The sequence below is a fragment of the Perognathus longimembris genome, chromosome 7 (genome assembly GCF_023159225.1).
Source record: "Perognathus longimembris pacificus isolate PPM17 chromosome 7, ASM2315922v1, whole genome shotgun sequence".
Classification (NCBI taxonomy): Eukaryota; Metazoa; Chordata; class Mammalia; order Rodentia; family Heteromyidae; genus Perognathus; species Perognathus longimembris.
The window spans coordinates 31,926,962-31,949,891 of NC_063167.1; the positions used below are offsets into that span (position 1 = coordinate 31,926,962).

The 22,930-nt window shown below is 43.0% G+C and overlaps 1 long non-coding RNA gene across 1 annotated transcript; it reads left to right on the plus strand.

Annotated features, from left to right (window-relative positions):
- The first annotated feature begins 6,884 nt into the window (after positions 1–6,884).
- LOC125355131 lies at positions 6,885–21,611 on the plus strand. Its single transcript, XR_007211598.1, has 3 exons — positions 6,885–6,895; positions 14,227–14,234; positions 21,143–21,611. It is a non-coding gene; the product is annotated as an uncharacterized LOC125355131 (long non-coding RNA).
- Positions 21,612–22,930: the final 1,319 nt, after the last annotated feature.

A 22,930-nucleotide genomic window follows, 5' to 3' on the forward strand; every position in this document is an offset into this window, starting at 1 on the left:
TCTCCTCTCTGTAGCTGCACATGATGAGGAAGTCATGAATATGTCCTCTGATCTTCCTTAAGCCCTCTCTAATGGGAGCTCCTTGAAGGCAGGGTGCTTGGCTTGTTCACCCAGGACTCATACAACACCTGACTTGTGATCTGTGTTCCATAAATCCTGACCAGGGGATGAACAATACTAAGTTCTCTGCTTACAGAGGAGTTTCTACATCTGAGGATATTGCCATGGAAATGCAGAGATGTTCAGAGAGAGAAAGATCTGAAGAATAGAGTGTAGTCACTATCTCCACCGTTGAGAGGAAGTCACTTAGGTTCAGAATAGGGAAGTGGCTTGGCCAGGATCATATCAAAAGTTAATGCACAGACAGTGCAGGGCCCAGGCTTTCTGATGTCCTATCCATTGTTCTTCATATGCACCAAGTCATAAATTTATGGCAGGAGAGAGGGGGAGAGGAAAGAAGGGGAGGAGAGAGGAGGGTGGGGAGGGGAGGTGAAGGGAAGAAAAGGAAAGAAGAGAAAAGAGAGAAAAGAGAAGAGAAGAGGAAAGAAGAGCAGGACACACCTAGGAATGGAGAGAGAAGAAGAGAAAAGAAGAGGAGAGGAAAAAGAGAAGAGACTTGTCTAGGAACAGGAGAGCTAAGGGAATGAAACATTTATGCTTTCTAGTCTAAAGATAGATGCAGGCAGGCAGGTAGACATATTCAGGCTTGGAACTTATAAGGAATTATAACCCAAACAGTGGACAAATGTAAGAGTCAGCCTGAGTGTCTCTCCAGTTCTCTGAGAACACTTCCTTGACTGTGGGGCTCAGCAGTGCACATGACCTGTATTTCTGTGGGTCACAGAATGAAATAACATTAATGGGAATGAGGAAAACTTGATTTCCACTCAATGCCAACTCCTGTTGCCTGTATCAACTTGGCTAGCAAGATCTGTTCTTTTTTCCCCCTTCAAACAGTGCATGCCGTAATGCTTCTGCCACTGCCACTGATCTTCCTAGATCGAGTATTGCTACAAGAATGGGTATCTTTTGAATATGCACTCTATGCCAAGCACTTTGCTAAGTATTACACATATCTGAACAGAGCCTCACAGCCACCACCACTCACCAGATGAGGAGAGCAAGGTTAAGTTGTCTGCCTCCGATCAAGGGAGTACAAAGACTGGACCACTCCTTGGGGCTTGATCCTAGAGCCATCTGATCTCACATCTCACTCTAGACTTGCCCCTGCTCTGCTTTTAGATGTCACTTTACTTTCACCAAACTGAATTGATTCTTCCACTTTGTCCAGACATGGTTCTCTCTCTTCCATGTGTGCAGCTATCCTAAGTAAAATTTGATTCCAGGCCTGTGTGAGGAATTGGGGATGCTGACACCAGAAAAGCCTTCCCTGAGGGGGAAGTTGATATTGGAACTGAACATTGAGAGTAGACAGAGAAAGGCTGGTGAGATATGGGATACCAGGGAGCCGATGAGGTGCACAAAAGAAAGGGCTCAAGTGTGAGGCTGGAAAGGGACTCCAGACAGGCTGTAAAAGAGCTGCAGATCAGGCTGATGATTGGCTTTATCTTGAGACCCTATAGTGGGTGGGATCTTCCCACATGACAGACCTAGCTGTCCCTCATGTAGTCTGACACATGGTAGGTACTTAGAAAAGCCAACTGATTGGTTGATGAGATCCTGTCACAACTTCTCCCTAATAACAGAGAGTTTAGTTGGCACTTCTCTTAGGGCTCAGCTTCCTGCTACAACAAAGAAAATTTTCTTTCTGCCTTTAATTTCCTCCACACTAAGAACTTTGCTGCTTCTGGCTGCAGATGGTGCTGCTGGCTCTGGGATGTGTTGAGCCCAAAGTTTCTGCCAGGCCCCCTCTGGGCTTCTTACGAAATATGAGATTTGGGCCAGACCCCAGTTTCCCCAACACATGCCTAAATCACTTTCACTGCTGTGAGCCTACTCTGCCTTTCCAGCACTCGTCATAGCCAGAGGGGGGTTCAGGCACGTTGGGAAGGACCAAATCTTCAAAACTCCGAACCTGGGGGATGTGAGACTGTGTCTCCAACTGGAAGTGCTGCCCACATGCATAGCCATGAATGGCTTTAATAACTGGATATAAACTCAGTTTTACGTTGCTATTTATAATCACTCGTAAAACAAATAACACACTTGAGGGGAGGTGATGAGATTGGTCCTTGGCTTGGGAAGCCTGCTGGGGTACGACCACTCAGGGCATTCTACAAAGAAGCTTGATTGCTTTTCCTTCCCACCTAGGCCCACAGCACTCTTTCCATACAGTTATATTCACACCCAAGACCTATCACTCCTGCCTCCAGCCTCATTCACAACTGGCCCTTCCTGACTTCCTTTATCCCAGACAGAGCCTGCAGGAGGGGGTGGCACATACTCTGGAGTTCTTGGTTTTAGAATCATAGCATTTCAATATTTAGAAATTAGGTGGGTCCAGGTTTTTACTGTCTAAGAACTTGGAGATTATAAATTATGAGTGATGTGGGCTTGATAGTATCTGAAACTTAGGAAAAAAGTACTAAAATAATGAATGATAAGAATATTAGGAAGCAAGGAACTCATCCTGAGTGATGGCTCCTATCTACCCCTGAAGTTCAGAACAGGCTGGAAGTATGTAGGGCTGGGAAGTGACCAAGTGATAGTTGGCAGTAGACAGCTGGCATGAGGGTGGGCAGGAGCAGGGGGAGGGAACAATGTGTTGGCCTCCAGCTGACCAAATGTGCTCATGAGAATAATGAAAATTTAAGTTACTACTATTATTAACTCCACAATTCAAATTGCACTCCGAATTCTGGACTTGTGGACTTTTAGGTTCAATATAAGGCTTTTAGTTTTGTCTTTTTTTTTTTTTTAGTCAGTCATGGGGCTTGAACTCTGGGCCTGGGTGCTGTCCCTGAGCTCTTTGGCTCAAGGCTAGCACACTTGAGCCACAGTGCCACTTCCATCACTATGAGGCTTTTAGAATTTTAAGCTACCCAGTATTTAGATGAGAATCTAGAATCTTAAAGATGTAGACCATCAAAATTATAAAAATATGATGGTATAGCTATCATAACTTAAGGAGCCCAGGAATATATCTTGATCAATGTTGTTTGTCATGGAATAATTTGGAGCTTGGGGGGAGTCTGGAATCCAGATGTGTTGGTAGAGAATACTGAACCTATAGACTATTATATCCAAATCTCTGAATGGACAGCAAGAGAGATGATGGAAAAGTGGCAGTACATGACTGCCATTAATGGTAGATATATGGAAATGATCTTGTTACTTCTCAGTTTAGCTAACAAAAAAATTAAAAGATGCCTTGTTTAGTACTTCTACTTGTCTTGTAGTGCGTTTTCTGCTGATATAACAGAATAACTGAGACAAGGTAATTTGTAATAAACAGACGTTTATTTGGCTTATGGTTCTCAAAGCTGAGAAGTCCAAGAGCTTGGTATCAGAATCTAGCACAGTACCTTTGTGATACATTAGCCCATGGCAAAAAGAACATGATAGACAGAAGACAAGAGATCTGGATTCACTGCTGTAACAAAGGCATTCCCACAATAATGGCACTAACTTATTTATGAAGACAGAGCTCCCAGGATCTGATCACCTCCCATTAGACCTCACTTCTTAACACCACTTCTTTGGAGACTAAGTTTCCAGCATATGAGCTTTGGGGGAGACACTGAAAGCATGGGAGAACTCTATGTGGAGAAAACGGGAGTCTGGCGAAGAAAAGTGGTTTGTCCAGTTTGGAACAATCCATATTGCTTGTCTTCTAGTCACTCATGTCTCTTCCCCTGGTATGTCTCCTGCACGGAAGTCTTGTTGTATTCTCCTGACAGCTTTACAGGAAGCACTTGTGTATCACTTGTATGGAAAGATCAAGGACAACAAAGAAAGGAAATGTATATGGTGAGAGCTCAGTACAAACTTCATAATGAAGTCATGGGTGAATTCATGTTTGAGCTGCTCATCTTCATCCCAATTCCATTTTGCTGTCTCAAAGTCATGTCTTTTGTGGGATGAACCTGAACCTTGGTAACAAAGCAAGGCTTTAGTATAATCACAGACCAACCTTTCACCTTGGTGGATGAATGAGCCTTGACTTTAATGATAAAAAATAAAGGGCACTTTAAAACACCGAGTCAGACCTTTTGGTACAGGGAAAGGACAGTGGTTTTTTTGTATCCTCCAGAGAAGGGTTCTCTGGTTTTACAAAGAGATTTCCATGAAGAAGCATATTTGAGATTTCTCCACCAATGGGGATTAGAAGCAAATGGCAAATTTAGGTAGAATTTCTGGTCCCATAGAGCTAACTTCTGGTGCTTTCCTTGTGTTACTAACTGCCTGCACCTGGGACCCCCTTTAAACTGTTGTTCCTGGGTCTCATCCTTGTAGGCAAAAGAGCTGTTTTCTTCTCTGTTGGGTGTGTCTACTTATGGAGATGACTAAGCCACACAGTGTCGGTCATAGACTAACTTTTAAATAAACTCCTGAGATTTCAGTAAAATTTAACTATTTGCTCATGTTATTGGCAGATGGGAGAAGATTACTCTATTCCACACAGTTATTGGGGACGCAGCTTCCTCCCATGGGGTGGCTCTGCCATCTTCTTTAGCAGTGGTTCTCAGTCAGGGATGAGGTGTTTGGAGACATTTCCCGCCCTGTCATTAGTATCGGGAGTGAGGATGCCATTGGCATCTAATAGGTGCAAACCATCCTATGATGCACAGGTCAAGGAATCATCTGTTCCCCCAAATATCAATAATACTGAGGTTGTAAAGTCCTGTTTGAGGGTCTTCTGGGGCCATTCAACCAACAGACAAAGAGAAGGGTAGAAGACTGCCTGTGGGAAGATTTTATGTTTCTTTAGAAATGTACAGCACTTCTGTCCACATTCTATGCTAGAACTAAGGGACTCTGGATTACTGTTATCTCCTAACTGAAGTCAGAGGAAGCAGCTGTACTGAGTGTCTAACTAGTCTCTGCTCTGACACAGGCGTCTCTGACTCTAACCTATAAAGGTACTAGTTTGGCCTCTATTAGAGTTTCTTTTAACTTCCCAGTTATTCATATTTATCATGGAGTCAGATATAGAAATAGGACAATTTGCTTTACTCTGCTTGTTGTTCAATAACAGTTCATAAAGTTGGTATCGTAAGAGTTGTTGTGTGAAGGTTTCTTTTGTTCTATTTTTTATCTGCATTCTGAACAGCAATCCCTCTTCCATTCTAAGAAAAAGACTGTGAGGTGCATCCCATTTTAGAAATGGAAATTTCATCCTGATCCTGAACCAAGAGAGGAAAAGGAAGACATTTTCAAGAAGTTTAAACACATGGGCTTTAGTATGAGTTGGATTCTGAGGACTCTCTGTTACTCAGCATTCCCTTTGGAAATAAAAATGGCATCAGAAAAGGACCTTTTATTGAGAGGTGGGGCATTCCACGTCAAGTTTTGGCCCTGCCTCTCAATAGCTCTGTGCAACCTTGGGCACATTTCCTCGTTGGATCACAGAACCCTTGCTAAACAAGGGGCAAGGCAATTAGTTCTGCAAGCAGATAGAAGCTTATCTGCTGCTTTATTCCCCTATTCCCCAACAAGTTATCCACGCTCTTGGCACCAATATCTACTTACAGAATGGAGTCTTGTTTTCAAAGGAAGGGCACAGTGGTGGTGGCTGGTTTAATGACCCTCTTCCCTCCTGGGGCACTCAATTGGCAGAGAGAAGTCCTCAGGAGGTTGTCATAAATAAGTAGGCCCTTGTTCTCACTTCCTTAGAAGGAAGTCTGAGCTGTGATTGATGTGGCCCATTTGGGCAATGATGGCTGCCCAGAAGAATGCTTACCGGCTGATCTGCTTGTAAAGATTCACATTAACACTAGCCTGGCTAGTAGCCAGGTTCTCCAACATCCTTGAAAGGTTTACTCAGGAGTCTCTAAGAAAAGGCAAAGAATTTCCTGCCTGGTGAGAACTGGGAGTAGGTAGTAAAGAATAGGTTCCAGAAAAAGATAAAGAACCTTCTGGAATTTGTTGTGGAGTGCTTACAAGGATTTTTCCCTAGCTCTCTTTCAGAACCTCCAGAACTGAACTCAGCGTCTAAAATTTGTTTGAATGGTGCGCTCTGCACATGAGATGAATATTTAACTTGTTATTCATCAGAGTTAAACAACCATGTGTTAAAAATTATGTCCACAGTGGAAAAAAATGAGATGAAAGAATTGCCCGGTGCTGCACTGGTACTCACTGGACACTATGTTGAAAATGAATTATACAATGTGTGGGAGGGACAGGAGGGAGAAACTGGGAGAGAGCAAGGGAAGGGGGGCATTGTCCAAAAAGAAATGTGATCATTATTTGCTTATGTAACCCCTCTGTACATCACGTTTATAATAATAAAAAATTACAGAGAGAGAAAGGGAGAGAGAGAGAGAATGAATCGCCTTTATCTGTCTGGTCAGTAACACTGAATGTTGGAAGGAAGAACAAAAGAAAGAAGGAAGAATGTGGGGGAAGAGCCTAACACAAAACTCTGCTGACTTCAAGATCTGGCTGACCCAACTCTGAATTCCCCCCAGAGAGAAATCATTACAGATTTGTTAACTTAAGTTCAATATGCAACCTGAAGCATTCTGGGCCCACAGCTTCTCCTACTCTTTCCCTACTTATGAGACCTTTTCCTCTTGCCCAAAGACTGAGCATATCAGCAGGCTTTCTTCCACCTGTCTATTGGAGCTGGAAATTAATGCTAGCTGCAACTGCATTTACCTTCTTCAGAGGTAAGTGACTATCCCAGCCACATCCAGTCATTACTGTGACTTTCCAGCAGCCAAGCTCCTTGTCTCTATAAGCAGACAGTTTGGAAGAACAAAAGAAATGTGTTGTGGTCCTAGCGCGGAACGCAATGTTCCTAGAGACAGCCCTCTCCTTTTGGTGATTGAATGCAAGGAGGTTCCAAGAGAGACCTCTAGAGGTTGGATGACCTAGATCAAGAGGGGACTAGGAGAGGTTTACTCCTTGGTTTGATGCTTGCTGATGTGCTGGACCTGCTATTATAGCATGGAAATAGCAAGGGGAAATTCTAGAAAAGGGTTGGCTTCTGTTCATTGAAGTTTAGGGACACCTATGAATCAGAGATGGGTATTTTTCTGCTACTTACTAGGGAAAACAACTTTATTGAGGTAAACTGATCTACAATTCATGAAGTATACAGTTTTATAAGTTTTGACATTTGTATACAGTCATGAAGCTATTCCCAAAGCGAAGGCAGGGTACAAATTTATCATCCCTGAGTTTCTATTGCAAGAAATCCCCCTTTGTGGTTTGTTCCGCAACTCATTCCTTCTCTACTCTTCACAGATAACCCTTGACTTGTTCTCGAAGAGCTTTAACTTTCCAGAGTTTTCTATAAATAAAATCCTACAGTAAATACTCATTTTCTATAATTTCTTTCACTCACCATAAATATCCATCATAATTCTTCCCTTTTTTCTTGCTGAGTAGCTTTCTGTGATACATATATACAATAAGTAATTAATGTATCCATTCATCTGTTGGTAGACTTTTGGGTTTTTTTCTTGTTTGGGGTTAGAAAGAAAGATATCTATGGTCATTTATGCTTAATTCTTTGTGTGGAAATACACACCCATTTGTCCTCAGTAGAAAATAAGTTATCTGGAAGCTGCACATTTTAAGAAATGTCCAAACTATTTCCTGAAGTGGTCTACCATTTTGCATCTTCCCTCAGCAATGTGGCAGAGGTCTGTTACTCCACATCCTCACTGACACTTTGTATGATTGGTATTTTTAATTATAGCCATTTTAATAGTGAAGTGTTTTCTATTATAGTTTTACAATGAATAAGACTACCTTTTTTATTTATTTACCATCTGTCCATCTATGTATATGTGTATGTATATGTATATGTATATAAGCATATTTGGTAAAATGTTTGTTCAGGTATTCTGTGTGTTTATAGATTCTGAATCCTACTCCCATTTCCTCTCCTCATTTCAGAGCCTTCTGGCTCCATTGAGATTTCTTTTACTTGCCTCATAGACTAGAATCTATGAAGACAGAAATTTGGGCAATCCTAAGGCCTACTCTGAGGCTTGAGTCTAAGGATTACTACCCTTCGTGTTCTGGTACTCAGTGTCTTAAAAGTGCTGTTGTGTCTTTGCTCAGTTTGTTGATTGTTTGCTCTTGGTGAGAGGGCTGATGTGCCCCTTGTAAATTTGGGAGATAAGTATAAATCTCTTGGCGTCCCTTCTTACTGTCACTTCTTGCCGTTTCTGTGGCCTAGCAGCTTGGCTGCAAGGAGAGAACACTGTGATGTTTTCCAGTGGGGAGGAAAAGGCCTTGCCCTGTGCTCTCCTTTTCAATTTCTCTTCAGCCTTTGGGAACATAGAAAATCTTTATGTTTGTCAGGGTCCATGATAAGACAAAACTAGAAGGTAAGAGGAAAAAGGTCAGTGCTGATTGCTCTGTATCCAGAGAGGGAGTCGGGGAAACACATTGTTGTTAGGACAAAGAGGGAGATGTATCCTCCTCAGTAATGCACAGAGCTGACATAAAGATAAAAATCTGCCTCCAAAACCAGATAACTGCAGTTAGGAGAGCCACATTTTAGCAGATGCCACCAGCAAGAGAAAGCCGCAGATGAAGGCAGTGTAAAAGCAAAGATCTGTTTCCATCAGATGACAAATGCCCTGTTATTCAATGTGATCTCAGCTACCCTCTTATTTCCTTCCATATCTCAACATGAAAGGAATTGAATTCAGAAAAGGAGGAAGAGTAAAAGATAAGCCCATGCCTCCTTCCTAACTTGAGTTTCAAGTCTGGCAAACTCTGAAAGGAGGTGAGCAATTGTGAGTGAAATTAAATCTGAGAGTGGAGCTGTGAGCTGGGCTAGACTGGAGTTTCAGTAACTGATATTGACAGGAAAGCAACGGGATCTGCCTGGATTTATCATTAGGAGACAAGACTGCAAGATTAGACAGTTAATGATTCACTACAGCGTCTGGAGAAAACAGATCGATCTATTTATTCTTATACCCCTAATGGATTAAGGCCTCTCGATAAATTGGTTACAATCTACTAACTTTTCTTGCTGAGTATTGAGACAGGCAATGCATCAAGTGCTGGATAGAAGTTATCCTCTTCTCTCTTTGGAACACATAAGAAAGTTACTCATCTATTTCTCTCATTTTATTGATGAGGGAAATGGAGGTGGAACTGACCGGTCTAGAGAGTGTCTCTCCAGTCTCAATTCCTTTGCTTTTGATGTTTTCCCTGAAATTTTTGTGATGCTCAGAGTGTTTGTCTCATTTCTCTAAGCTGCTTTCTGTGGGTCCAAATCTTAATGAGGCAAGGGCAGATTAACTACTAGGATGTTATATTATTTGATTCCTGCAGCTGAAATATTGGATCTGAGCACACAGAAAATCATAAACAGATAAGAAGTATCAAACAAACCACTGATCTTTTTGTATTTCAGTTTGTATTTCAGTTGCACAGAACAGGGCTCCCTTCTGTTTGCATCAGAGGTACGTGGAGATTTATAGCAAAGGAGCAGGAGATTGGTGCAGTGAGAAAATACTAAGAAGTCTCAGGGAAATTCTGCCTGAACTTAAGTAACAGGATTCCTAGGAAGGCAAGGCTGGATAATTATATACCAAGTAGAGTGGAGAGTGGAGAATTTTGATCAGATATTGATGGTGACCAGGTATGGAGGGTAAAGGATTCTTGTTAAACTGTCTTGGCAGCATAACTGGGTTTTATGATCCAAGGCAAAGGATCAGATGCTTTATGAAAATTTGGCTCAGCAGAAAAACTTTGCCAGTGAAACAAGGGTGATGAATACTGGTAAAAATGCAATTGTGGATAGAATGAGAGCTTATCTTTTCTGGGTACCCTTTCACTTTTATGTACTTTATAAGCTAGACACTAATTTTGCAGAGGCCTGGGATCCCTGAACAGCTTACAGTTGAAACTCTTAGCTTTGTACAAGTGCAAACTGGGCCCATAAATCTCAGTCATTTCCTCAAGGAGGAGTTGGGTCCAGATGCCTGACTTCTAACCCTGGCTCTTTTCTCTGCCTCATATCCCCACAGTGGGTAGCCTCTCCCGCAGAGTGGGATTGTTCTAAATGTTCTCGACTGCTAGTTAGCGGTCTTCTCTCTTCCTCCTTTCCTTCCATGAACTGGTGACAGCCCCTGTTAGGCCCATGTTAGGGAACATTACCTATATTTAATACCAAACAAATGTTTGATGTGGTTTACTCATTTACATTCATTCATATATTTGGCAATAAGCAACTGTTTTATAAATCATATTTGGAATCTGCAAGGAACTCAAGAGAAGCAGGTGATAGCATGATTCCACAGTATCCTTGAGGAATTGGCAATCTGGGCAGGGTGAGAGAGTATACACACACACACACACACACACACACACACACACACGAGCCAGGCATGTGTACATGTGCGTACATCCACACATACCTCACTCACCACACAGTGGAGGACCAGCACTCAAATCAAGGCACAATGAAGGTCAAAATGCTCTTTCTACTTTAATGGTAAGGAATTGTTTTGATCTGGAGTTGAGAAGACTAAGACATAAGCTTTGGCTGCTGCTTCTGGTTTTCTGCCTATTTCCGAGATTGTATTTTCTCAGTCCAATCCCTCCATCTCCCTTCTGTTTGGCCCGCTCCTGTGACAGATTCCTCAGGTTGTTGTTTTAGCTCTTATTCTCCTCTCACGATATGCAGTAATTTCCCTCTTTCCATCACTATCCTGTTCTTGGTGGAATGCTAAATATAGACGTCCAGAGGAATGTGAGTTTTAGACCTATCCATCCACCTGCCTCCTGAACATCTGTCAGAAAGCTCACATGTTCCTTGTCCTAAACTGAACTCATTTTCCCTCCAATCTGCTTCTCCTCTTCCAGCTCAGTTGCTCATTCAGAAACCTGGATGCCCTTTGTGATTCCTCCCTTCCCCTTACTATTTTAATATCTCTGTAACCACTGTGTTTTCTGAACCACAGAATCTTAGAATTCTATCCTTATTGCAGATTTCTTTTTCTCCCTACTACTGTCAGACTTCAGGTATGGCAAGTACAAAGCTGGATTATCATGCCATTCTTTAACCTAATCAGTACTGCTCAGAATTATGCCTATCAATGGGTCCTCTGCATTAGACCCTGGGAGTTCTTCTTAAAACAGAGCAAAAGAGCAGAAACATTACTGTACTGTCATTTATAGCCCTTCAAAGTCTGCCCGTGCTCACAGAGGGAAAGTGGGTTGAATCATGACCCTTCCCCCCAAAAAAATTATGTAGAAATTTTAATACCTGCTACCTCAGAATATGGTCTTATTTGGGAATGGAATAATTGCAATTTAACTAGTTTAGATGAAGTCATACTTGAGTAGGGTGGGCCTTTGCTTTGATATGACTGGTGTCACATCAGACTTTGGATACAGATCAGGCATAGGTAGAAGATGTCCATGTGAAGCACAGGCAGAGAGTACAGGCTTGTGATGGCAGAGGAGTGCCTGGGGCTTCTAGAGAAACTGGGAGAGGCAAGGAAGGGTCCATCTCTATAGCATGCTCTTGCCAGTACTGATTTTGGATGTCAGCCTTTAAAACCCCAGACAATAAGTTTCTATAGCAATGTGTCATGGCTCTTTGTGGCAATCTTTTATGAGAAGCTCTGGTAAATTAACACTGCCTTTTCATGAGCCAAATACCCATTATTTCCAACTATCTCAATTTACTCTGCCAGTTGAGATCAGTCACATTGGATTCAGGACAGTTGTCTAAATATAAAATATATCTACACAATTTTTCTCATGCTGGCTCCTCTCTTTTTCCACTCACCCATCTCTTCTCTGGGACTTCTTCCTTACCGGTAGCCCTGATAACCTCTTGCCCTATGGCCATGGCATCCTTGAGAGCAGGCTCTCTGTTTCTCTCCTTTATCCTAGTGCTTCATAATGAAGCTGATCTACCACCATGCTGGAAGAACTTATTTGAGTTAGGTCATGGTTTCTCCCATGGTTTATGATGCTGGTGGGTGGTGGATACAAAGCACTTGTTTTTCACCTCTTGCTGGGTTGCTAAAGAGGGTCCTACCTTGATTTCACCAGTCACCAAGGGCTCGTCATAAGGAACAAGGTTTTCCAGGAAATGGCTTCCAAATCGCCCAGGGCATCGCCCTCACATCGTGGTCCAGACACCTCAGCAAGCCTAAGGGAGGACCCAGGGGAAGAGATTTTTCATGTTCCATGGAGGCCAACACCTAACCACTGCCCCTCTTCAAATGAAAAATGGAGACAACACCAGCTAACTGTTGTTTAGTGACTGACCCCCTCAGCTCCCACCCCTTTAAAATAAACACTCTTTTCAATTAGGAAGATTTGTCACCAGGGACAGTAATTCCATGTCCTACCAAAACAAACACACTTGTAATTAGTTTTATCCAGGAAGAAAATTAACTCTGTTTATCTTAGCATAATTAATCACTGACCTCTTTTTGTACAGGCAGCTTGGGGGAGGGCAGGGGAGTGGAGGGGTGTGATCTACAGCAGAGGGGCATTCTGGGGCCCATCTATCTCTTCTCTTAGCTACACAGCTGTCCACATGAGTTATTAGAAATCATATCCCTAGCCAAGAGTAGTAGTGTTGCTTGAACGGAGCTAGGAGAAACATTAAAGAGGACCGTGGTTTTATGGCTTCTGCCTGGAGAGGTTTGGATAAGTACATATCAGATGGGCATGAAGGCCTGCTGCAGGCCTCAAGATGCACTTGTCTCCTGTGCCTCTCACCTTGACCTTTGGGAGTCCTGGGCTGGGGGAAAGGTGCTGCAATGGGTCAGGAGAAAAGCTGGTTCTCAGTAATGGAGGAGAAGCTATTATGGTCATGAGATGGGCACAGGCTTTGGGACAATACATCTGAGTTCAAGTCCTAACTAACTTCCTCTAGCTGTCCAATGTTAAGCAGGATACCTTATATATCTCTAAACCACAGTCAGGTCCTAAGGGTAAAAACAAAATCAACCAACCAACTGACCAGACAAAACAACAACAAGAACTCTAGAAAAACAAAACCAGGGTAGAAAATCAGGATTTGTATCCATATCTGTTAGCCTGAGTGAACCGACTGAGGTTCCAGGGACAGAGGACACACACTGAGATGTTGTTCTTTTTATTTCTTTAGATCTACAGCAGAAAGAGATCCTATACTGTGTGTTGGACTCTGAAGTAGGCCCTGAAAATATAAAAAAGAAATTAGTCATGACCTTTGTCCTCATGGAGTTCATACTTACTGGGGAAGCACCGGAGAAGAGAAGAGGGACAAAGCAAAAGAGGAGCTAGCTATATGGAGAAAGGGAAAGAGAAAGACAGGGAGGGAGAGAGAGGAGAGATAAATTGATTCTCAGTGCTTCAGTTCTTTACCATAAATGTTGAGTTGGGGGATCTCAGGTAGAGATGCAAGCCAAGATTACAGAGATTCTGATTTCCTGTGCTCTGGACATTGCAGTGGATAACTAATCCCTCACTTCATCTTGAGGATAACTCTAGAGATAAGCACAAGGGAGGTGGACTCAGGGACAGAGGTGCTGAGGCTCAGTGGGAAGGTGTTGTGCCTAGGACAGGAACCAGGTTTATGTGACACGAAAGCCTGGGCTTTGTCAGCTTCACCTTAGAGGTCCTGGCCGAGTTTTAAAGGCTGGTGTCTCGCCCAAAGGCCTTGAATCATGGGCATTAAAGCAGCCCAACCTTAGGTCCCAGAGTAGGAGCTCCCACAATTCACATCCTGGAGCCTTGCTCCTTGATTCTGGCTTTTTTTAACCAAGACCACTTTGCAGGGGGATAATTTTAAACAACTATTAAACAACTGCCTAAGCTGATTCTTAGTACTTACCATCTGTTAGAGTCATAAAAAGCTACCTCTGCTCGTGATGTGGAGATGGTTCCTCCCAGACAAGTTCTTAGGGTATGTGTATGGGGGGGAGGGTGTTGGGGGAGAGACGTCCTCAGGAAAGGAGTAAAAGAGAGCTACAAAACTAAGGAGGCCACAGCCTGTGCTAAGAGGGATGGTGAGAAGGGGGTTGGGCCAACAGGCTCACATTGGGCTGAGTTGCCAGAGTCACAGTGAAGGGCCTGGAACCTGTTTGGAGTATAATGACCCTCTTGGTACCAAGAAAGGAAGCTGTGTGGGCTTTGGAGAAGTAGACAGCTATGTAGGTCATTTCCCAAAGCACATGAGAGCTCCAGGCTGGGGAACATCTCCCTCTGCCCATTCCAAACAAGGAGCAAGAGAGCTTTTCTGATGAACACATCCTTGGCCAGATGTGGCTTTCATCCTCTTCAAACCTAGCAGGAATAAGCGTTGGTAAGAGTCAGTTTTAGTGCTACTATGGACTTGGGGACAAGAAGCAACCAGCTCTGAAGCTGGATTGTGCTGGCCAGGACAATCTAAGTTCTACAAAAGTGCAGGACAATCTAAGTCCTACAAAAGGGCAGGGGACTCCACATGAGCTGAGAAATAGCAGAGGGAAATGTGTCAGCATGGTATTCTGGGCCCCATGTTTGCTGAGAGTAAGCTGTGTCGCCTTGGAAAACTTCCCTCCATTCTCAGGGTCTTAGTTATCATCAGCTACAAAATGGACATGACAATATTGAGCTTGTAAGATGGGTGGGAGGGTTAAAAAACACACATTAGATGCATCATCTCATTTAATCTTCTCCTCTGAAATAAGGATCTAAGTATTGTCAATCTTACTGTCAAGGGAGACTGAGGGATTCAGGTAAATAACTAACTCCCTAGTCACAGAACCAGATAGGAACTCAGTTCTGCCTGATTCTAGTATTGCCTTGACCATATTTCACAATGTCATTTCCCCCCCCCCTCGGAGTAAATGAATGAGTGAGTGAGTAGTGAAGGAAAGCCCCTATGCATAAGCATCTACTCTTTGAGGTATCTTTGAAACCATCATTGCCTTCTCTAGAAATGACTGAGCTTCCTGCCCATTCTTCCTGCTGCCTGGCTGGGCCAGGACTGTTCCCCAGTCCAAATCCTCTCCTTGCTGCTGGTGGCACTGTAGAGACTGTGGGCTCTGGAGTTGGGAACATCTGGATTCCAGCGTTGCTCAGGAAACCCTTTGGGTGGGAGCACTTTCTGGGAGGGAGCTACTGTGTGATGATAAGGGTTTTCTAGGATTTGAGACTTCTTGGGGTCACACAGGTAGGCCAGAGAAATATCCAGAAACTTTCTGAGCTTGTTATTATTTTCCCTCAAGGCTGCAGCCAAGATGGAGGGGGTCACATCGCTGGGCCTTTGTGGGAAAGGGAAGAGGTCTCAGCAATGTGTTCACAATGTGAAATCTTCCAGTGAAGATTTCATATGCAGGATTTAATCCGCAGGAAACCCAGACAGGACTCAGTTGTGTTTTGTTTTGTTTCTTTTCTTCTCCTTGCTATTCTAAGCAGCTACTGGGCTGGCTCCCCGGGGGCTCTATTCCAGTCAGGAAACATTTATGGAGTAGGTACTGGGTGCCTGACACTTAGCTGGGGATGAGGTGGGAGATGAGGTGGGAGGATATCATGTGCTCCAGGAAGTTTTTAGGCTGTCTGAAATTGGGTGGCAAGGGAGTGTATATGTGTGTGTATGTGTGTGTATGTGTGTGTGTGTGTGTGTGTGTGTGTGTGTGTGTGTGTGTGTGTGTGTATTGGGAGGAAGAAAGAAAAGGTAGAACCTATGGCACAATGTGAAAGGTGTATTCTTGTTTCTCACCCCTTAAAGCGATCAGAGACTCCCCCTACTGGTCAAGACCAGCTCGGGCGGATCCTGTGGATCCTGGTGGCTCCAGGTTGAGAATGGTCCTGTTGCTGCTCATTTGGAAAATTGTTTGAGCTTCCCTGGGGGAGGGAGGGTGAATCTAGGACTTGGAATCTTTTTTGAGTAAACCAATTGTACATAATAACAGGCTTCATTCAGACATTTCCATACAATGTACTCTGATTCCACCTCCATCACACTCCCATGTTCTACCCCTTCCTCCCTTAGTCCCACTTCTCCCAGCTCCCCTTAGCTTTCCTTCTTTTTTTGTTTTGTTTTGTTTTCGAATTTAGGTTCTGCATAAGGAACAAGCATATGGGTTTTGTCTTTCTGAATCTGGCTTTTTTACTTAACACGATCTTCGGTTCCAACTATTTTCCTACCGATAATATCCTTTTGCTCATCTTGATGGCTGAATAATACAAGATAGTGTAGACACACATTTTCTTTATACATTTGTCTGTTAGTGGGCACAAAGGATTAGTCCATTACTTCACTATTGTGAATTGTGCCACAATGAACATGAGTATGCAGGTGTCTCTATTGCGTACTGACTTTTGATTCCTTCTGTAGATATTCAGGAGTGGTATATAGCAGATTATATGGTAGCTCTATTATATATTAGTTTTTTTGAGGAATACTATTACTAACAACTAAGTAACGTTTCCATAAGTAGTGCCTAAGGGTTTCAGTTTCCCTACATCTTCACTAGCATTTATTGTTATATTTTTCTTTAAAATAGTCATTTGCCTGGGGTCGAGTTTAGATGGAATCCACATGTAGTTCTTATTTGCATTTCCCTGATGACTAAAAACATTTTTTCTTGTGTCTATTGGCCATTCGCATTTCTTCTTTGAAAACTGTTGATTTAATTTACTTGCTCATTTATTGTCTGGGTCATGCATTCTTTGGGCATTTAATTTGGGGAGATCTTTATATATTGTGGATATTAGCTCCTTGTCAGATGAATAGGTAGCATGTTTTTCTACCATTCTGTAGGCTATCACTTCCTTCTGGTAATTGTTTCTTTTTGCTAAGTAGAGGTTTTAAATTTGATGCCATTCCACTTTGTCAATTTTTTACTCTTATTTCCTGGAGCTACTGGAGTCATGTTAAAGAAGTTTTTGCCTATGGCTATATCTTGAAGTGTTTTCCCACAGTAGCTTCAGTGTTTCAGGTATTCTGTCTATAAAAGACCCTAAAGACTCTATTAGAAGATTCATAGATCTACTTACAATCCCAACTTCAAATATCTGGGTTTCTGGAGCTCAGTTTTTCATACCTACCACTCATGGGAAAATGAGCAGTCAACTGGAGGCAGTACCAGGGAGACTGACAAGAAAGGCTGACCTGCTGCCTCAGGTATGTGCCAATAGGCACAGAATATTCAGACTATGTTAGCATCCTCCTCCTCATCCCTGGCTGTCATGCTAAACCAGTCACCTTCAGGACTGAGGACCAGAGACTGGGAGATATTACCAGATGTGAAGGGATTTATTATTCAAGTCCAATATGCAGAAGATTAAGGGTCTCTGATAGGAAGAAATCATTGTGAAGAGCCAAGTTTTAGCTTAAAATGGGAGCAACCTTCCTGATGACATAGGCTTGTAAGGTGCTGGGCTTTCTATCTGAGAGTGCTCCCAAGAGGCCCAGGACTGATCACCACTGGAGTTGGGAAGCCAGTGAGGGGAGAAAAGCAAAGTGCTGATATTGCTAGTTGGCTGGAGCTCCTACCTCAGTTCCTTGGCTAAAGAACCATTTGGTCTTTAAGGATTGGTGACCAAAAGGCCATTTGAGGCAACGATCTCTTATAATCACAGCATGCAGCATTTATAGCGAAAAGTATATGGGTTGGTCCCTCTTGCGGGGGGAGGGCATGCACAGAATGCATTCCTACCCCAGGTGGAGGTGTGGATGCTCTGAGCTCAAGTTTTCCTTGCATTATGTGGCTTATCAGAAAAAGAAAAGAGAATTGGATAAGGACACAAGAGTGTGGATATGGGAGGGGTGGAAGGGTATCAGAAGATGAATCCATTTTTGACTGGGATTTCACTGTATCCTGCACACATACATATTTTGGCCACATCCAATCCTTGCATCACTTTCTGGACTGATTTTATAGATGATCAGAGGTGAGCTGTCAGCCAGTAAGTAAGGCAGGCTTGCTTGCTTGTCAAGCCTGCTATATGTGGGACATCCCAAGGCCTTGTTAAGGTCAACAGCACAGTATCTCAGGACTGAGTTCTTGTTTGGAAGTCATTTCCATGGCCCTTATTTCCCGGATAGTCTGCCATCTGCCTTGTGTTTGCCTTGTGCAAGTTCTGCAACCTGTGGGTCTATTCAAAAAGGAATAGGGCACTTGACTCCCTCTACTGGTCAGATTAGTAGGAGTCAATGTTTCTTTATGGTTATATAAAATTATATACATAATATACATATATACATATCTCAAAACAAACTCCAAGACATGGAAACAAGAGATATCTCTTAAAAAATTTTATTTGTTGATGAGTCTGTCTTCTTTTCTTTATATATGGTATATTCACATATCTATCTTTGGGAGGGTGGAGAGGGTATAGACCTCAAGGAAATAAGGGTGAAAAGGTGCAGCAGTGGAGCTCACTGGACGCTGATGAAAGTTAACTTTGCAACCCATGGGTGGAGACAGGAGGGAGGGACTGAGAGAGAATGCTATGAAAGGAAAGGTACTCATTACCTGACTCATGTAATTGTAATCCCTCTATATATCACCTTTATAACAACAATAAAGGAAATTTAATCTAAACATGGAGCTACCCTATGACTGACCAGTTCCACTCCTGGGCACAAACAAGGCTATAGTAAGGCCACCAGAACAATCATAAAAGAATGAAAACAAGTATTTAATTGATACAGTAATTGAACATAATTATGACTGACAGTGAGTGATTTGATACATGTGTGAATTATGTAACGATCAAACCCAAGTAGTGAGCATGCCTATCAGCTCATATATTCATCATTTCTTTACAGTGAAAGTATTAAAAACCTCTCTTGTAGTTATTTTGGATGCACGAGTCATCATTGTGAAACATAATCACACCAACACCAGAAAGTGGGTACTCAAAGGCGTGGGGTAGGGTCAAGGGGAAAATGATAGACAAATGAAGAAAAGAAGGGGGGAATGCCAACAAGAATCCAATGTATATCCTAAAAAATTAAAAAGAGTGAGGGAGGGGTGAGTAGGAGAGAGATGGGTGAGAATCTTGGAGGGGGTGACATTGATCAAGGTATATTGTATGCATAAACCACTTTGTTAAATGGCAGCTCCTTTGTTCGATTACTTACAGATAATAATTTTTTAAAAGATTTAAAAAGAAATATAATCACGCCTCTGCAATAGCTAGCCAGCATTTGTGCCTCCTGCTTCCTTACAATGTCTTTCAGGAATGCTGAGAAAATCTCTGAGAAATAAGAAAGTAATCCAGGAATGGGCTTTTGGAACACAGTAGACCACATAGCTGATGAATTCATGGATGAGACCAGGAGGCAGGAGAGGATTCTGGGGAAGAGGGAACCAAAGGAATAGGTACTCAGTAGACCCAGCTCTCCTAGCCATACTTGGGAAGTCTATCCAAGTTGCTTTCAGCTATGGCGGCTCAAAGCCCCAGCTTGTGGAAACCTGAGGTTGATTTATATTTGGTTGCATTCATTCTAAGGCACTTATTGATCACCTTGGAAGTTTAAAAACAAACACTGTTAATTGGGCCCTGTCCCTAGAGATTCTGACCTAATAGGAGCAAGTTGATGCATATGATATATGATTTTTTTTTAAGCAAAGCTCTGTACGTGACTCCAGTATGCCTCCAAGGCTGAGAAGGATGAAGGCTGTTTTTCTGTTCTTGTTTTCCTGTAATTCAGAGCTTGTTTCTGAGGAATTCCACTAACTTTAATTTGTATCCTGCCTTAGCAGATGATGCTATTTCTCCATTAGGACGACAGGCTGATATTTGTCACCAATAAACCTAAGCATAGATCTGGATGTTTGCATCCATAAAAGAGATTCCCAACAACAGGCCAAAGGAATATGATTTATCCCTCATGCCTCTAATGGAATTAAGTGTGCATTATAAAGGAAGCGGCACCATGGAGATACAAATTAGTAATGGCAGTTTACTTTCCAATTGCCATTTTGTTAAGGTTGCCATTGTGTGGTTTCAGCACTTCCCAGCCCCATTATTCATGTGGCCCACTCAAGTCCTCTGGGAGAGAAAGCACAACCCATTCAGGAGGTGATTCAAGGCCTCTGGACTTTGTCACATCTGCAATCCCTGTGACTTCACTCCCTCGTCTGTTCGCTTTCTCCATGTTCTGCACATGAAATTTAACACTGATGGGGGACAAGGAAAAGGTAAAACAATCTACAGCCTAGGCAGCTCTCCTCATTCACTCTCTCCCTCACCTACTCACTCACAGAGAGAGAGAGAGAGAGAGAGACAGACAGACAGAGAGAGAGAGAGAGAGAGAGAGAGAGAGAGAGAGAGAGAGAGAGCAGGAGAGTACAGGCTGTTGCTGTTACGGCAAGCATTATTCTGAGTCACTTTCCTAATGTGGCCACCTACCTGACAAAAGAATAACTAAGGATTTGGAGTCCTGGCTGTGTTCTGGTCTGGTCACCAGCTGAGCATTCACAATAAGATTGCCCACTGGGTCCAGGTGTGGCTGCTGCTGGGTGATATGAAGTCTAAGTTTGATTAGCAAGAAACCACACAAACAGTAACATCAGTAACAAGAGCCATGGTTGACAGAGTGCTACCATTTCCCAGCTGTAACTCTGCATAGAGTGGAGGCATCAAGATAGATTTTGCCACTTTTCCCTCTTCATTGTTCCAAGGCATATCTGCCAGTATTATCTACCATCCCTGACTTTCCTCAAAATATGTTGTACAGTGTGAGGGTTTGGTAATGTTCCCAAATACACTTGGTCTAATCTTGAGTATTGTCAGAGAAATGGAGATGGATGTACCTTAGATTAATTTATAGCCCCTTCTCCCGAGTAGCTAAACATTAGGCCATTTTGCAAAGAGCAGTCTTATCTATCTGTAAAGTATCCTTCAACAGCTACTTCGTGTGTGTGTGTGTGTGTGTGTGTGTGTGTGTGTGTGTACCTTATGGTGTTTTGTTTGCAGTGACTAGAAGGTACAATTAAATTTCCCAGAGGAAAAAAATCAAAGGTCTATTTCAAGGTAACAGAACTTACACCACGTTTGAAGCTGCTGGCAAGTTCTTTTGATGAAAAAGAAGCTCTGTCTTCCCTGGCAGCTTATCCAGCATGTGTGCATACTTCAATGCTTCTAAAACGTTTGCAAAGTGGGTGAGCTCATCTCACAGTTAGAAATTTGAATTACCAGCATAATGTAAGCTATCATTTTCTTATCAATCTCTTTGTTTCTGTCACTATATTGGGTGGAATGTGAGGAACAAATGCCATTGTTAATCCTTTATTGTCATACCCTGGAGAAGGCTTTATTGTTTCATTGGGCATACCAGGGAAATCAAGGGTCAGAGAAGTTCAGGGAATTGCCCACGTTTCTGTAGTTGGCATAAATGACAGTGCCAGGACTGGGCAGCTCATCTTCCTGCTTTCCAAGCAAGAAATGTTCACCTGTCCTGGAGACAGTGGGATGTGCCCTTCCAGAAGGTCATATTATGGGGAAAAAAAGGAAGGAGTACATTGGAGAGATGCCAAAGGGGGCCTTGCCCTTGGGAGGAAAGGGTGGATAATGACCTTTGCAGCCAAGGACCTAACTTGTGAGTAAGAGGAATCACATTGATGACCACAAACCCTGGCACTAGGAAATACAGCAAAGAAAGGAACTGACAAAACATTAAGGGAGAAGTCAGGAGAAGGTCAAGAATGTGTTTTGCAGTGGTCCCAGTAGGTAAAGGCAGATTTTTGACTAAGATGTGAAAATCTTGCTTACTGCCAGTTATGGAAGACCCATTGGGCTATGGAGAAAAGGGTTCCTATTACTAATGGATTTCCAGGTACAAATTTCTCTCTCAACTTTGTATAGAGCAGCCACCAAAAATTCTGTAGTACTAATTACTAAAGGGAAAAGAAAAGGAAGTTCAAAAGTAAACACATGTCTTTGTAAGACAGGAGAGTCAGACTTTCTGGGCAGGAACCACTGAAGTATCCAAACCTTATGCAGTTGCTGCTGCTAGCACTTTAGCTGCCTTTTCTTAGTAACCATCCTCTTCTCAGCACCAATTAGAGCTGGCAAATATTCCAAGGCTGTGCTTAACATCACTACTTTGAGGGCCTTAGAGCAGCTGTCCAGGATGGGTACCTGGTCCCTCAGCCCTGTGAATTCTGAGTGGAGGTCATTTCAACTTTTGTGCTCCAAGAAGTTATGGTTCTTCCTCTTGCTCGCATCCTCAGTATCAGAACTGACTGCTTTGGGGTAATAGCAGGGCTCACAAGTTTTTCATCCTCTTCACCTTCCTTCTTCTCAGGAGCTTCTTTCTCCGAAATCTGGAGGAAGGCTTGGAGTTCTGACTCACGAATTTGTTCCCTGCGCAAGTGTTTCCCAGGGCCCTTTAAAGCCCACCTGGGAATCTTCTCCAGGCAGGGAGGTGTAAGGCACCTCAGAAGGAAGCTCTGTACCATTGCCTCTGTGTTACCTGCTCCAAGTCTCAGTCCTTGACTCTATTTGAAGTTCTACTGGAACCATGCAAACCTGTCCTTCTCATCATGCAACTCCAAGAAGTTTGCTGGCTCTGCAAGCCATCAACCAGGTTCTCTACCAGGGTGATAGTCAGATCCCTTTCCCGGAAAGGGCCTTACTGAGGTGCTGGGCAGAGCTGTTGGAACTCACCCACTGGTTCAGAAGGTAGACTCACTTCCCAGTGGTTTGTAAAGGCACCTCCAGGAGCTCTGCTTAACCTACCGTTACAACTTGCCCCCGCTGGACTTGCAGCTCCGAGGGGAACCCAGGTGTGCCTTCCAATCTGGGAACCCACCTGACCCAGCAGGTGCCATGTGATCAACCTCAGGAGCTCCTCAGCATGGCCTGGAAGAAGGAGCAG